Here is a 15422-nt window from a genome sequence, read left to right on the forward strand (position 1 = left end):
CACAAAGGGGCACAAAGGGGCACAAAGGGGCACAAAGGGGCACAAAGGGGCACAAAGGGGCACAAAGGGGCACAAAGGGGCACAAAGGGGCACAAAAGAACGTCAGGGTGACTCAGGAAAGAATTTTAACTGTCTATCGAGCCTAAAAAGTTTGAAGCAGCCATGTTTTGGAATGGGTAAAGCCACTGCAACACCGCTTGCTGCAGGCTGATGTACAGGACAAGTGGGCACGGGAAGCACTCAGACTGCCAATGAAATCCTATGCTTTGGGAAAGATGGCAAGTCTCTCTACATGGTTTTTGCATGGCGCTTATCCTGCTTCTCGCTTTGTATACCAATGCCAATTGCGAGGTTCTGATCTTGCCTACCTGCCAGGTTGACATGATGTTCTTTCCAGAATGAAACACTGGATTCCTACTTGTAGCTGAAACTAGTCAGAACCAGGACTGGAATACAAGGACTAAAGCTGCTGAGAACTCTGAACAATCATTTTTACCTACCTCAGGATTGCCATCCGAGTTAAAAAGGTATCCTTCACTTTTTCTCTTTTTGAAGTGTATCTCCACACACTAAGGAGAACATCCTTTAGATCCAGCTTAGCTCTTGGTTCACACCTTGTCCAATTGGCAAAAGTGTGGAACCTCAGATTCTTCTCACTTCCATCTGCAAAGATTACTCCTTCCCTAGAAAAGGATGAACTGCCTCACTGAGGTCCAGAGTTAGAACAGTTAAGAATAAAAATGCTACCGGGCTGCTGACAGCCACCAGAAATCGTGGGAAAAGGTTAGGTTTTGCTTACAATTGCTGAAGAAAAAGATTTAGCACTGCTCCATAGCTTTCACCACACTCTTTGCCTAGAAATTTTTCCAAGAGATCAGAGGTTCGTAATAATCACCTTTCTCCAACCGATCTGAAAAATTCATGGATTCGCAGGGTCGTCATCTTTTATAATCTTTAACGTCCTATGCGGGTATTACAAGCTGCATATTATTTTTTTTAACAGAGGTATCTTAGACGTTTTTGATTAAAAGCTGTTCTTCAGTTATCTTGATAGGCACATAAATATATTTTTTATTTTTATTTTTTAATTAATGGAAATTGTTACCTCTTTTAATAGAGAGGCTCTGTAAGCCCTGTCCTAACCCACCACCATCAAACAGGACGGAAGAAACCGCCACGGACATACGTGCAACTGACTGGGCTCGCATGCGTTTGCCAGACAGCGTTGCTGTTTTTATAAGCAATTTGTCATCCGTACTGAGGATCCGTTTAGTGTCTACCACCCAAAAACACATCGCGTAACGTGGTGCTTTCCTCATCAGGTTCCCATACAGATACTGTACTTATCCTGCTTAACCGCTGAGACTCCGTCGTGTCCCACTGTCATCTGGCACCTGTATGAGTGCCTTCCCCATTAAACTATAAAAAACAATTTCAGGATGCGTTTTGCTGTGACTTAAACACAATATAAAAGAACAAATTCAATGGACCGAATTTCCATTTTTGATCAATAGATTTCATGAACAGAATGCAAACATACCTCAGGGCTTCCAGATGCTTTCTTGCCTCTGAAGGCCCCGCTGCTTCCTTTTGCGTAAAAAATAAAAGCGCTGTGATGCCAGCAGCTGTATGACACCAAATCTTCCTCGCTCACGGGTGAACTGCTAAAACCAGCAGGACTCTGTGTGTGAGCAGCAATCAGCTGTCACATTTGCCAAGATGCAGAAATGGGCTGCACTTTTCTGGACTTCACCTTAGGAAGGATCAGCCTAGTGTACTTTGAAACTCGTGTCGAGATGTTGGCTTTCGTTTGTGCCACATGCAGCCTGTTTCTAATGTGTCCTCAGCCTCTTTTCTGCCCAACATACGTGGCTGCCTAATTACTACGCAATTTTATTTTAGGAAACGTGGTGGAATTTATAAGTTCTTTAGTAGAAGGTGTCATTTTGTTATGCATTTAGACAGGAGAGATTTCAGTATAAAGGAGAGGGGATCGTGAGATAAAGGGGGCTTAAACGGATGGAAGAGTTAGTATTAAATAATTCAACTTGAAAAGAACAAAGATATTCAGACTGAACAAGAAAAAGAAAAATGTTAATTATAAATAGGAGAGCTGAAGAGAAAAAGTGAAAATGTACGGAAAACAGTTTACGACACATTTACATTTCTCACAGGCACTTAGTCACGTCACCTCAGCTTTTCACATCAGCCACGAGAGACGGCTCTGCTGATCCCATTAGCTGCTTTCGCTCGTGGAAATGGAACTCGCAACGATTACTCTGTCCTGGTCTGGGTGCTTGTGCTTTTATCGGTAAAGAATCTTTTACTTGTTGCTACTGAAAATGATACACAGTGAGTGCCTACCTATTGCCAGTGCAGGACGGACTGCCGTTAGCACGAAGCTGCAGTAAGAATGATGTGAAAGTTCAACTTAGAACAGCGCTTAATGGGACTTAAACACATAAATAGGCATGCTTTGCTAAATAAAAACTAGGAAACTATAAAAGCTCCTTATTTCTACAACTGTATGACTTCTCAACCCTCCCTCCCTCCCAAAGCCATACATGTATAATGCTTTTTGTCTAGGGTTCACTATTCAGATGATATTTAGCATATATAACGTAAATAATTGTTGCAGTAAATCAAACGGCATGACAAAGCTGTGTTTGAAACCCCTTATCGGCTTCTTTAACTGCAATTTTCAGAACAAAATTTTCAATTTACTTTCATTGCTAGTGCGAAACCTGAGAAATGAAACAAAAAAAAAAAAAGTAAACATAGCTTCTCCGTATTATTTCACAGATAGCAATAATTGCATTGAACTTGCCAAACAAGACACTTGAGACTGAGCGCTGCAGCACTTCTGTACCTTCTTCTTGAACTTCCCAAAGTTACTTTTTAGTATTGCAGTAATACAGAACCTCCTGAAACGTGAGCAGTTTCGGCATAAAAACCTTTACTATCTTTACATAGGAAAGAAGCAGATGATCTGTTTCTGGGTGTGTGCACATGTGTGCAGATGCCAGCTTTTTACTACAGTAACAGTGCAATTAGCCGCTCCCAGAGTGGGCAGAGCATACGAGTGACAGGAAGAGAGAGCGATCATCCCAGCCTGCAGTACTTGTCACAAAGGTCAGGTTTGGAAAGAGCAACCCTCAGAGAAACCACAAACGTGTGGGACAGCTGCTAGAGGAGCAGTTTGTATTAAAGTTGCTGAAAAGAGGCTTTTAGAAATTTAAGGCTTATTCTCGGTGAACGAATGTCCATGAGGAGGGCTCGTCCATGAGGTAGGCCAGCCCATGCTCCAAACTTTCAGATGGAGCCAATTTGGATTGCGCCCATCCCTCCGGATTTTAACAGGTTCAAAGAGTTAAATGGTTCAGATTAATGGGACAGATTCCCTAGTTTCCCGATGTCACGGAGTCTCCTTAGTTTTTCCAGATCTGCTGGTCTGACTGCAGACTATGGCACTTGTTTCTTCGTGTTTCTTTGATCCGTGCTTGTCACTGCCATACCCTGTCTAGCCCTCCATTGGCCCGGATAAGAGCCAAGTGCAGGGCTGTGCTGAGCTCTGATCACAACCACTTTGGATATTTGAGAAAATAAAGTCTCAAGACCAATGTGATGTACAATAGAAAAATACAGGTATAGCAACATCCTTTGTGCTTAGCAAATTCACTTCTGTTGACCTACTTTGAACATCAAATCACATTGGCAAACTGCAGATTGACCATTCACTCCTTGCCAACCACCGTGAATTTGCCTCAGCAGGACAGAAACCAGTAAGTTTATAATAGATTTGAAGGTATAGATTAACAAAAGAGTGTTTTGCCTGCCTTCCTCTTAATCAAGCGAGCTGTTCCAAGTGCCGGGAAATACAGGAGCTTGTGGTAGTCTGCCCTGATCGTGCAGCTATTTCCCTACACCAAAGTAAATTCAACAAGGACTGTGAGAAAAAGAAAAAAAAGTCTGATAAACACCCCCACAGGAAGATCTGTACATGTGCCACGTGAGTCCTGAGAGCCTTCGCTCCCTCTCATCCCTGTGGCACCAGGCTCCTCTGAGGTGGTGCAGCTGAGAAACTCCTTTCTTTTTTTCTAAACTTTTGCGTATACCAAGGTGGAGAACTCTGACTGCAAGGCTTTTTCACACGGCCAGCTGTGCAAGCATAAACCCAAACGCGCTTGCCCTGCAAACAAGCAACTGCGGTACGTGTGCAAAGAAAGGGCCTCGCTTTAGTAGAGCGTCCATTAGAGCCAAGCGGATTCATACCACTGAAAATTCAGACTTCAGTACACATGAGCACAACTGGGCACAAGCTGTCAGGTGTTTGCCCCTTGGCAGCACACCGAATCGAATCAAAACCCGAACTCCTCTGCCGCTTCCAGCAGACATCGTCACCAGCCCTGTCATAGACATACACGAGAGACCCCCTGGATGTACCAGACCAGGATGATCCAGGGGGATCAGGTCCGCTCCTGCATCTCCCTTGAAAGTTTCCGACTTAAGCGGAAAACTTATCTCAAATAGAAGAGCAGGTTAAAAAAAAAAACAAGTAACAAGTGGAGTCAGGAAGGGAAATTAATACACTAATTAATGAGGAAAAAAACATAAACAGAAAGGAGGAGATTCTTTACAAATTATTTAATAACAAACCAGCTTCTGTGCAGATATTGTATGTGCCAATACAACAACAACAAAAAAATCACAATGCTGACAAGCCCTCATCCCACTATCTGCGGCATTAATAAATGATGAAGCGTTAAAAAACTGGGACACTTTGTGCCTATAACAATATCACATAAGGACAAGGGAATCAAGCTGAAACAAAACAAAGGACATGATGGTGTGTTGCTGGCAAATAATTATATAAATGAAAAACAAAACCTCAGAAACAAACACGGTATGCCCCCTCAGTCATCAAACGGAAGAAAAACAGGACTGCCTCTTTTTCTTCTTAACCGCAATCAGATCCAGATTCAAAAGTCAGCAGTGTGTGATGAAAGTCTTGGGTGCAGTCATTATTCCAGCAGCGTCCAGCCCAAGCTGCTGAGTTAAACAAAGACAGAGGGGAGATGGGATGGAAGTGGAGACTTCAAGTAAAGTTGAGGTAGAGTTTTAGGGAACACCGAAGACACAACCTGAAGGGAAAGCCTTTTAAATCTCTAATTCCTGCTGTGTTTCAACAGCGCGGTCAGATTTCGCAAAGGTTTCGGAGCAGCATCCCTGCTGCTGGCCATCTATGAAGCTTGTGCCACGCAAGTCATCCAAGGGGAATTTCAAGTTGCTCTTCAAATGCCTCTCATCCAAGCTCCCCGGTTTTGTATCACGCGAGCAGCTTAAATGCCAAAGCCTCGTGCTGTAGCAACACGGGAAGGGACTCTTCTTTCTAAGTGCAAGCAAGTCATAAAAGACATAAAAGAAATTAGAAACGAGAAGAGCAGATCAACGCAGGGAGGGATCCTCTTGTTATGTAGGCTGGGCTGAAAAATTGAAGCCTGAGGAGGCTGTATTAGGTAGGCCCTCCGTTTCTTTTATAGAACGTGCATTAAGAGGAGTTCTGCCTTGATCCCTTTAGGAAGTGGGAGAGTTACAACAGTGCTTTTTCCCTGGGAGCATTTCTAAGCTTTCCTCACAGGAAGCTTTCCTTGTGAATTCTCAAGTAGATCAAATGTAAAGGCAAATCCCAAGTCAGAATTAATTGGCACTTTTTTTTTTTTCTTTCTTTCTCCGGGAGAAGGAGGGATATCAAATTCCTTCTGTGTAGATGAACTCACGCCGTTCTTGCAAACTCATATTTGAGGAACCTGTACCTGACTTTGGAAGAACGTGCAAGAACGCAAGCACTAAGCCTGAAGCAAAACACATCTTCCTGGTTTTGCCGCTCCGCTCTGCTATTCAGATGCTTTCCAGTCTGTTGCCCGCAACCCCCATTTACTCCAGAATTTTCCTGCGGCCTCAGCTTCCTTCAGCTTTGTTGTAGTTGTGGGTGAGGTGTCACAGAGCAAGCTGTGCCTGGCGTTAAGCAGTCCCTATACCCCTGCATACTCAGAGCCAGATGATCAACAATGTAACGAACCTCCCTGTTCTAGAAGTCAAGAGTAACACCTCATTTGGAAGCACTTAGCACATTTAGCCCCGAGTTCATCAACACCTCATTCTTATTTTACATTACTTTATGAAAGAAAGTGAAAGTGTTCCTCCCGTGGCTGACCACCATCCCCTCATGCCACGATTCTGCTCTGAAAAAGGGACTTCTTGTAAGAACGGAGGGGGGGGAAGGGGGAAGGAAAGAAAAAAAAAAAATAAAAAGCATTGCAGCACATCCACTGTGTAAGTACCAGCACTTACTTATCCAGACAGGTATTCACTTCTCATCTGCCATCCAGCAGCTATCTATGCATATAGCAAGCTTCATCTGAGTCACACAGTAATAATCACTGCTTATATACAAGATCCCTTGTGTACTGTATATTAATGTCTGGCTGGTAATTTAATGGCACCTCTAGGCATAAACAAAAGTTTATTAAAACAGTAAGTAAAATGTTCCCGAAGACTGGCCTGCATTTCTAATTTTCTACTCGGCATTCCAAAATACAGAGCAGCCTTGTTAAGCAAAGAAAAGGCTACTGAGTTAACACCGAGTAGCAGCATTTTGCACAAGTTAGACGCAGCATGGCCCAGAGCAATAGCGTACTTCATTTATATTAACAACCCTTTCTTTCCTTATCATCTTAAACAACCACCACCAAACAAAAACTTGGATTACTAGAAAACATGCGCAATGCAAGAAAGAAGCAGCAAGTCAATTACTGCACAGAACCCAGGCACTTGGCAGTCCTTGGCCAGGCGGCTGAGGCCTGGAGTCCCCGCCAGCATCTGGCAGTGCCCTCTGTAGTTAAGAGCAGGCTGTGCTTGGAGCGTGGTATCTGAACACACTGCAGAGCCTTCTGCACGCACACGTCCTCTTTCACATGAGATGCGCCTGCCACAAATTTCGTTGTTTCAAAGACCAGAAAGTTTTGGGCTTTGTTAATGATGAAAGCTTGAGCTCAATAAAAGGCACATATCACACGCTTCAGCTTTACTGCACGATGACGTGCTAATCTGAAACTGCTCATGCTAAGGGCTACAGCACTGCTCTGTTCCCAGATGCTGACACGTCCCATTCCCACACCAAAACACCACGCACTGGTGCTCCATCTCCCTGAAAGCTTCGCTTTCTACAGCAAGGAATCTCAAACACTCAAACAACACAGAAGGCAGCCAGATGTGCTCCCATGCCCTTCACCTACAGGAGCAGGGCACATACAGATGTTGCCAAGTCATTGCTTAGAACCCTGAAGCATTTGGCATAACCTAGATCACTCGCCTGCTTCTCAAACCAAGTCACACAGGCATCTGAGAAGTTTCTTGCAAACAGCACCAAAGTAAGAGAGACACTGGAGGTATTGCAGAGGAAAATCTCCTATATAAGTCATTTAACGCCTGTGTAGTATAGAAACCTGCTTTTTTGTTGTTGATGGTGCACTCCTCTGCATTGAGCATGAACCCGCTTTTTATCTTTACAACACAATATCCTCAGTCTTGAGAAATCATAATGAAAACATTTGCTACTGCCCCACTAGCTATAACCTACACAGCTTGGCATCCCAGTTTATTTGTAATGCTTTAACTCGTAACAAATAGATTCTTGCACCATTCACTATCTTCTTAAAGATTAGATGTCGAAGCACACAACACTATGTGTAGCAACATAAGGCACAGACACGTACCTGGTTTCTTCTCTTTGTCATAAACCGCTGGCGCCTCTCGTGCAAAAGGAGGCAGAAGGCCAGATGCCAGCCATCATCATAGCCCAGGTGCATGTTCTCCGGTATTTCACACTTCCCATTAAAGACCAGGCAATATATTAATCTTCATTAAAACGGCTGGCTGATATTGACCTAAGATAAAACAACACCACAAAACGTTCAGGCACGATGGAGTACTCGTACGAACAGGAGGATCTAGCCCAGAAAAGAACGCAAGGCAAATTCATGCTGCTGTTAGTGGCATCAGACTCGCCACGGCAGCACGTCCCCCAAATCCTCAAAGAGATAAAACAGCCTTCTGTGCAGGAGCAGAATTGGCATTCAAACTGTTCCTTCGTGAAGGATATTGAGCTCTACTTTCTAGGTCTTGTATCTCCTACAGAGGAGGACGGCTGCTTAGGACCCTCACCCTTCAAGGGGAGTCTTCCTGACCGCTTTAGTCTCCGTAGTGTGATTTAATGCCACAGCTTCACGCTACGCTTGGATGCATTTTTAAGGTGCTGTGGCTTACCCTAACTTAGAAGACCTATGACCTTAAATCGAGTGCGACAGCCTCATATGAATAGCAGATAAACAAACCGTACCGTGGCAGCAACCCACTGGCTGCTTCTTTTCTGTTCCTGGAGTGAAGAAGAACGATGTTGGTCAGAGCCTGGAAGCTTTGCATATTCATACTTACCACAGTTGTTAAATGTTTGAAAATTCAGGTAATGAGCAGGCAATACTCCTGCTGCCTTTGTACTGCTTGGGGGTTTGCTATTCTCATAATATCTCTACAGAAACCATTCTATCAAGTCAGGGTTTTTTTTCCCCTCAAATTGAATTAACACTTGTACATTGAAGTTTTCAACATCACCCATAAGATTTTTCTACTTGTCAAAAGAATCTGCACGGTCTCTAACCATGAATAAAAATGATTTTAGATATCATCTTCATTTCGAGTTTTACTTCTTGGGATTAATTTAATTGATTGTGCTGGTGGCTTGTTAAGCAGCTGCTGAATAAACAGACCGTTTGTCTTTCTGTATAAACATATCCTATCCATGATTTTTCTTCTATGTATCTATTGAACTTTTTTTCTGCATGCACCCACAAGAAAAAGACGTTCGTGTTTTATCCTTTCCCGACATAACTCTGAGTAGCCCCATAAATCTCTCCTTCAATACAATTCTCATTTTATGCTGTGCAGACCTAATCTCGATTTGTGTCTATTAAAACCACATTAACCTTGTTTTATGGCTGTATAACAGATCAGTCTAACCTGAGAACTTCAGATGAAATCAAAGGAGGTGGATTTCGCTGGATTTTAAACACGTTTTTCCTTTTCCCACATGATTCTAATGAAGAAAATTGCCAACATGAATAATATTCATTTAAAAACCAACAAACCCATGGTTGCAAATAATTCTTTCTATACGCTTTTCTTTCTTGCAAGGGTTATTTAGTTTCTTTAAAATCTTTAGACATCCAGATTTTCTTAGTGATACACATTATGCAAGCAATAACTCACGGACTTAAGTGAGATGAGAAAAGGAGAAGTGATTGGAGACTGCAGCACTGAAGATAAAGCGGGCAAGAAAAAGTCACTGCTGTAATAAGACACAGGAAACGCAGACCCATAAAATCAGTTATCAATAACATTTTAATGCTCAGGTAAGCGCCATCCGTAGCAGTAAACAATTGCGATGCAAATGAAAAAGTAATAAACAGCACATAGCTTTGTTAGAACACTGGGAGTCTACAACAACAAGACCTACGGTACCCACGGCCTCCGCTTTTTCCTCTACGCTTTCCCTCTCTGACCAGTCCATTACATCAGATTTCTGTCACAACCTATACAAGTACCAACAGCAGGGGGTGTCAGCAGAGGTCAAGGTAAGAAGGCTCCTGGACTGGTTCATTCGGAGGCCAACAGAAGACCGTGGAAAGAGAAGAATAAGCTTTATTTCACAGGAAACGTTTGGCCACAGGCAGCCACCACAAGCTTGAACCTAACCGATACTCCCTTTTTCCCTCGTCTCTTGACTCACCATTGCTTCTAAAAACCAAGGTGTGCCACAGCAGCCATACAGCTGTGTACCTGCCTAAACACGTGCAGGTGACCAGACTTGAACGTTCCTAAGTGAGCTTGGACTCTGGTCCTCAGAAGGGCTGCAGGGCAGGATAGCCACACATTCTACTTCTCTGCTGCCCAGTGACACGCCAGGTTTGGAAGACAAACCGAAGGTCTCCTTTTAAACGATATATGGCTGAAAATCCTACTTAGAGTAAATAGAATTTGACATTAGTTAATTTGTCACTAAACTGCTAAAAATTCAGATAAACAACTAAGATGAGACGGTAACCCCACCATTGGCGCAGCTTGCTGAAGGCAGCTGTTCATCTAATAGCACACAAACTTCTCTGATTTTCTCATATCGGTTTATAATTTGGGGGCTATCTTGGGATATCCTATTTTTACTCTTAACGAAGGAACGTACGAATTCTAATCAGTTTGGAAATCTCCAGAGTCCGAAGGGAATTTGCATTTCTGCATAAAGAATGGCTGGATACAGAGGAATAAGATGGGGACGGTTTGGATTTTACGGAAACAGGCAGGATACGCCGTGGTCAGTTGCACCACAGGATTTAGCCCACTTACCTTTTCCTCCTCTTCAGGAACAAGGCCAGTCATAATTAGACGTTATAATGAGCAAGTGAGCAAGATGTTTGAATTCACAGCAGAGCAGTGGACTTGTTTTTCCTCACCTTCAGTGGCATATTTCTGCCCTCCTTCTTCATCATTTAGCTGTTTTGTAGTTTGTGTCAAACGAGCCTCGTTCTCCTCATTACAGACAAAGATCTTTGCTTGTCAAAGTGCTGAGAGAGCTAATTCTCATGGTTCTCACTTGTTACAGAGGCCTCCTGCCAAAGAAGCCATTTGGCTTAAAACACAGCAAACAGCCTCTCCTCCTCTCTCCCACAGCTCACTTCAAGAAGCCTGTTTTCATAAACACTGCATCTTGTCGGTGCTGAACAGCGCAACTTGAAGTTGCCATATCAAATACACTTATGGAAGGCAGCAACAAAGAGATACCTCGACAGACTAATGATGACCTCCCACAAGCAAGGCGCTTAGGAGGCTCACTCACTTCCCTGCTTTGCATCTTAAAAAGTAGCAGCTGAGTGATGCACTTGCCAGGCATACCTGTCCTGTTCGTCACAATGGAAATAAAAAATCAGATGCCATTGGCAGTACAAACGGAGATGTCATCGACAAACTGCGAACCAGGCAGCTTGGGGACAAATACAACTTACAGGCAGCTAGGAAATAGCCTCTTAACAAGTCCAAGTGAGCAAGGGAGCTATTCAGAAATAACTAATGCCTATTTTGTAGGTCTCTACAATTCTTAGAGCAAGCAGAGGGGGCAGCAAATGCCTCGTGGCAGTACCACAGAAGTTCACAGGCATGTTTTCTTGCAGCGAGGTCATCAGGATCATCACTGCTCAGCCCAAACGCTAGGAAAAGTGAAGATCCCTCATTGAATTTGATCTGTTCTTACAAGCCCTAAATCTGAGCACAAAGCCCCAGTAGGAAAAGTGAGGAGTGAAGTGTAGGCTCTGTTCAAGTTAACAGGTAAAAAAAAGCCATGAAGTCCTGACCTTGAGGAAATCCCACTAACATCTCTGGAAGTAGCAAAGCCCAACACATCTCTGCAGAAGAACCTCTGTGTTTGAATGAGGGAATATCCCATGGGTACACACCCCCACTGAACGAACAACTGATGGTTCCTTCTGTCCAGGCAAAAATGCGCTGTTGGACGAAACTGACGCTGACACCCCTTGGGCTCCTCCACAGCCAGGGAATGAGCAAAGACATTCAAAACGGATGCAAATCAGGCTTTTGCTCAGAGATCAGGATTCATGCTTAAAAAAGGAAGACAGTAAGGATCACCCTAAACAGCAAACAGCCACCCTGCATTAACAAGGAACAAAACAAGCAGAATGATGCTGAACCAAGCCATGATTTAAAACATCTGTGTTCCCGGTACCCAAGGCATTTTTAATAACAAAAAGTATATCTGGAAGCCAACATTAGGAAGATTTTAGTAGGTGTCTGTTAACAAACCAAACTCCAACGCTTTCTTTGGAGCTGATTACAGGGATATGCCCTTGCGGCTTCTCACTGGGGTCTTCCAAAAGTCCAAGCTTTGGGTTTTTTTTTGTTTTTTTTTGTTTTTTTTTAAGTTATTATTATTATTATTATTATTATTTAATTTTCCCTGCCTAGATTTCCCTCTACCTTACAAAGCAGCATAGACCACTACTTACTCATTGCTTCACTTTATTAAGATGCAGTTCATGTTTTCACCTGTGTTGTATGGTTTGCAACCATAAAATATGGATCTAAGATCCAAAAGATATGAGAGCGTAAGGAGTCTTTCAGACGCGCATGCTTTTGGAGAAAAACACACCGGGCGTGCGAGCAGAGCCGCACTGTTGTCTGTGACCTACAATAGCTTCTCATATAACAAATTGTTTCAGGTGTTATGTTAGAATGAGTAGAGAGCTCTTTCAGCATTTTCATCGCGTTCGGCTAAAATCCCAGGTCTGACAGTGTATCTTGACAAGCGAGTCCACATGAAATATGTTGCTAATTATTTATACACCTCTTCAAAGGCTCGGCGCTTCTACTTGCACTTCTTGCTACTCCTACCTACCCAGGCCCTACAGCTGTTTTTTCCATCACTGAACTGAAACCCCTTAGAGTAACAAGTCCATAATGGAGGTTCATAAACTCAGCAGTGATTAACAGCATGGGTTAATCAAATGAGTGTAGAACAGGCTTTCCCCCCTTTTCTTTAAAGAGAACTGGCCCCAAGTGTTTTTTCGCTTATTACCACACAGAAATAATTTTGCAATTAACTTTTACTTACTGGTGTCACAGCAGGCTCTGCAGAGCTCCGGCAGAAGCAAGAACCACTGTGCTTGGCAGCCCCTGGGCACGCAGGAGCCATCTCCCTGCAGAGGTGACCCTACAGCACAGCTGTGGGAGTTCAGTGATGGCCAGGCATCGCTGGGCATTACTTGGTTCCTTATGAGAATCAGCAGTGCCAGGCTTGCCCACAGCCAAACCTGCTATGACAAACCTCCAGTGAGCTCTGCTCAGCAGTTGTGACTGAGTTCAGCTACTTAGGAGAAGTGCCCTGCTACCTCTATGGCAGACACCCCGAACTCTCAAAAGCTTGGAGCCAGGAAGACATTGCAGCCATAAAACTGTCTTTTAATGGCTTTCCTAAACCCTGAGTATACCTTGCTTGTCTGCCGCTAACCACGGCACTTCTGTTGAAAGCTTTCTGCACAGGGATGTTGAAACAAATCAGCCTGAAATTGCAAAGCAATTCAGTTTTGATGAAGAAAAAAAGAGCAGAAAATATGAGTTTAGTTAAGAGCAGGGATACACAATACTTAACTTCTGAGCCAGAAATGAAATGCTTGCCATGTTGTCTCACCCAGTCAGCAGTATTTTCTTGCAATACTCGCTTCTGGAAATAACTATCAGCTGTCAACCGATTCAGTCAGTTTTTCTTGCTGCAATCCTAATCACTGCACACACCCGCTTTTTGCTGTTATTTAGGCAAATCTACAGGTTCTTCTCAGAAGCACATACTTTCTGCTAGCATCCTGCAATGTGATACCACCATCTTTCACCCACTACTGTTCTACACAGATTATGATAACGTAGGGGTAGGAAAACAAGCTCATTTGCACATAGACTATAAGTAGACCTTAAGCATGTTCTGAACAGTAGAGTTTTGGCATTCTGAAGTAGACATAGACAATTCAGGCCAAAAATTCTTCTCCTTCAGAGAATCTTCATGCTTGGACACATTTCAGAAACATAGTGTGAAAACAAATAAGTGAGAGAAGACAGACTAAATTTCTCTTTTTTGTCCTCTCCAGAACTGGGGGGGTGGTTCACTCAGAAACTGGTGCTTCCCCTTCCCTGCTTGCACTTGTAGGACCCATACCAAACAGGGGAGGCAAGCAAACTTTCTGCTTTCACACCAGAAAAAGAAACCACCTACTTTATCACAAAACCTGGGTATAATACAAGACATACAACACCAGGAACACAGAACAACACAAACAGCCACAAAGACAGAGTATAAAACTGAAGCCAGGAAGCACCAAGCATATGCCTCTGTGAAGGAGCAGCTCCTGCCTGCCTCTAAACCCTCACCTCATCAGGCACAGCAGTGTTCTCCCTATGCCCCACAAAACTGTAGGCAGAGGCAGCTCACTGGCAGCAAGCTGCCAGCATGCATGGCTTCTGCAGGGCAGGCAGCACTGCCTCCCTGGGCCCTAATTAAGCCATCACACAGCTGTGGGCACTCATAGCAGACGAGGCTTAATGCTTGTAAAAAAAATTAATATAAACATTACAATTAAAATGTCAGATACTCATAAAAACAAAACAAAATAATAAGATAAAAATAATAAAAACATTTTTTCTTCCTTTAGACTGGACTGTATGGGCCCAGTGACCAGTTTGCAGAAGCAGGCAAGCACCCTAGCAACTCAAATCATTGTGCCAGAAGTACTGGCATATTTTGGAGAGCACTGCTAGTGACGTGCAGTAACAAATAGGCACAGTTCTGAAAAATGTGCTGGACTGCACCAGAAAAACAAACATTTTGTTCAGGCAAGTGCTGTTGAGATGACAATCTGTAATTTGATGCTGCATTTGCTATATACTTATTTATAAACACACAGAGACATACGCAGGTGAATGATGTAATCTTAAGAACTACACAGTCTTTGTACTGTTTCTGGCCAAAACAGGCAGTGAAGCAGTTAGGCACTAATTTGGCTTGTCCCACTTCAGTGAAACATTTGAAGGTGCTTGTGTGTATATGGGCTTTTCTGGACGAGTGCCTCCATGTATATTTACATGGAACCATTTCATTGTGGCCAGTGTTACCGGTAAAAACAGAGTATAACAGAGTATAACAGCTCTCGTGGAGCTGCCTGGTTGCTCTCCTCAAGAAACTGAGTGCTGGAATCATGGTGCTGTCTCAGCACTGTGGGAGAGACGTAGCCGTCTCCTACCTGGTGATTCCAATGGGAGACCTTGGGGAGAACTACAGTGGTGTCACACAGAACGTCTCAGCCACAAAAAAGGTCTAGGGGAGCAAGCATAGCCAAGCAAGATTTAAGAGAACAAGTTTCACCCCCCAAAAAAACAACAAAAAATCACTAGCAAACCAAAAAAAACCCAAACCAAAACAACCACTGCTACCAAAACAAACCAGGGTAGTCTGAACAGCTGAGCCAACACCCAGCACAGTGGAAAGGAGAGAAGAGGAATTCAAATTCACTTTGAAAACAGGGCAGAGGAAGATGGAGGACATTTAGAAATTGGAAGACATGACCCTGTCAGCTGAGGACACGTCAGTGTTTAATGGCCAAACAAACAAACAAACCAACAAATAAATAAAAATACAATACAATACAATACAATACAATACAATAAAAAGGAAGATTTTTTTGAACTATTACTAGTCCTGAAAGAGAGCTGCAGTGCAAGAAGCATCTCTGGCTGCATCAGGTGCGCACTCGCTTTTG

At 43.3% G+C, this 15422-nt stretch overlaps 1 long non-coding RNA gene across 1 annotated transcript; it reads right to left on the minus strand.

Annotated features, from left to right (window-relative positions):
* Positions 1-7929: 7929 nt before the first annotated feature.
* On the minus strand, positions 7930-14063 carry LOC122179723. Its single transcript, XR_006178806.1, has 3 exons — positions 14038-14063; positions 12731-12929; positions 7930-7946 (listed from the first exon to the last, which is right to left on the minus strand). It is a non-coding gene; the product is annotated as an uncharacterized LOC122179723 (long non-coding RNA).
* Between the last annotated feature and the right edge of the window lie 1359 nt (positions 14064-15422).

The sequence above is a fragment of the Lagopus leucura genome, unplaced genomic scaffold (genome assembly GCF_019238085.1).
Source record: "Lagopus leucura isolate 7727_CA_CO unplaced genomic scaffold, USGS_WTPT01 Super-Scaffold_100004, whole genome shotgun sequence".
NCBI classification, from domain to species: domain Eukaryota; kingdom Metazoa; phylum Chordata; class Aves; order Galliformes; family Phasianidae; genus Lagopus; species Lagopus leucura.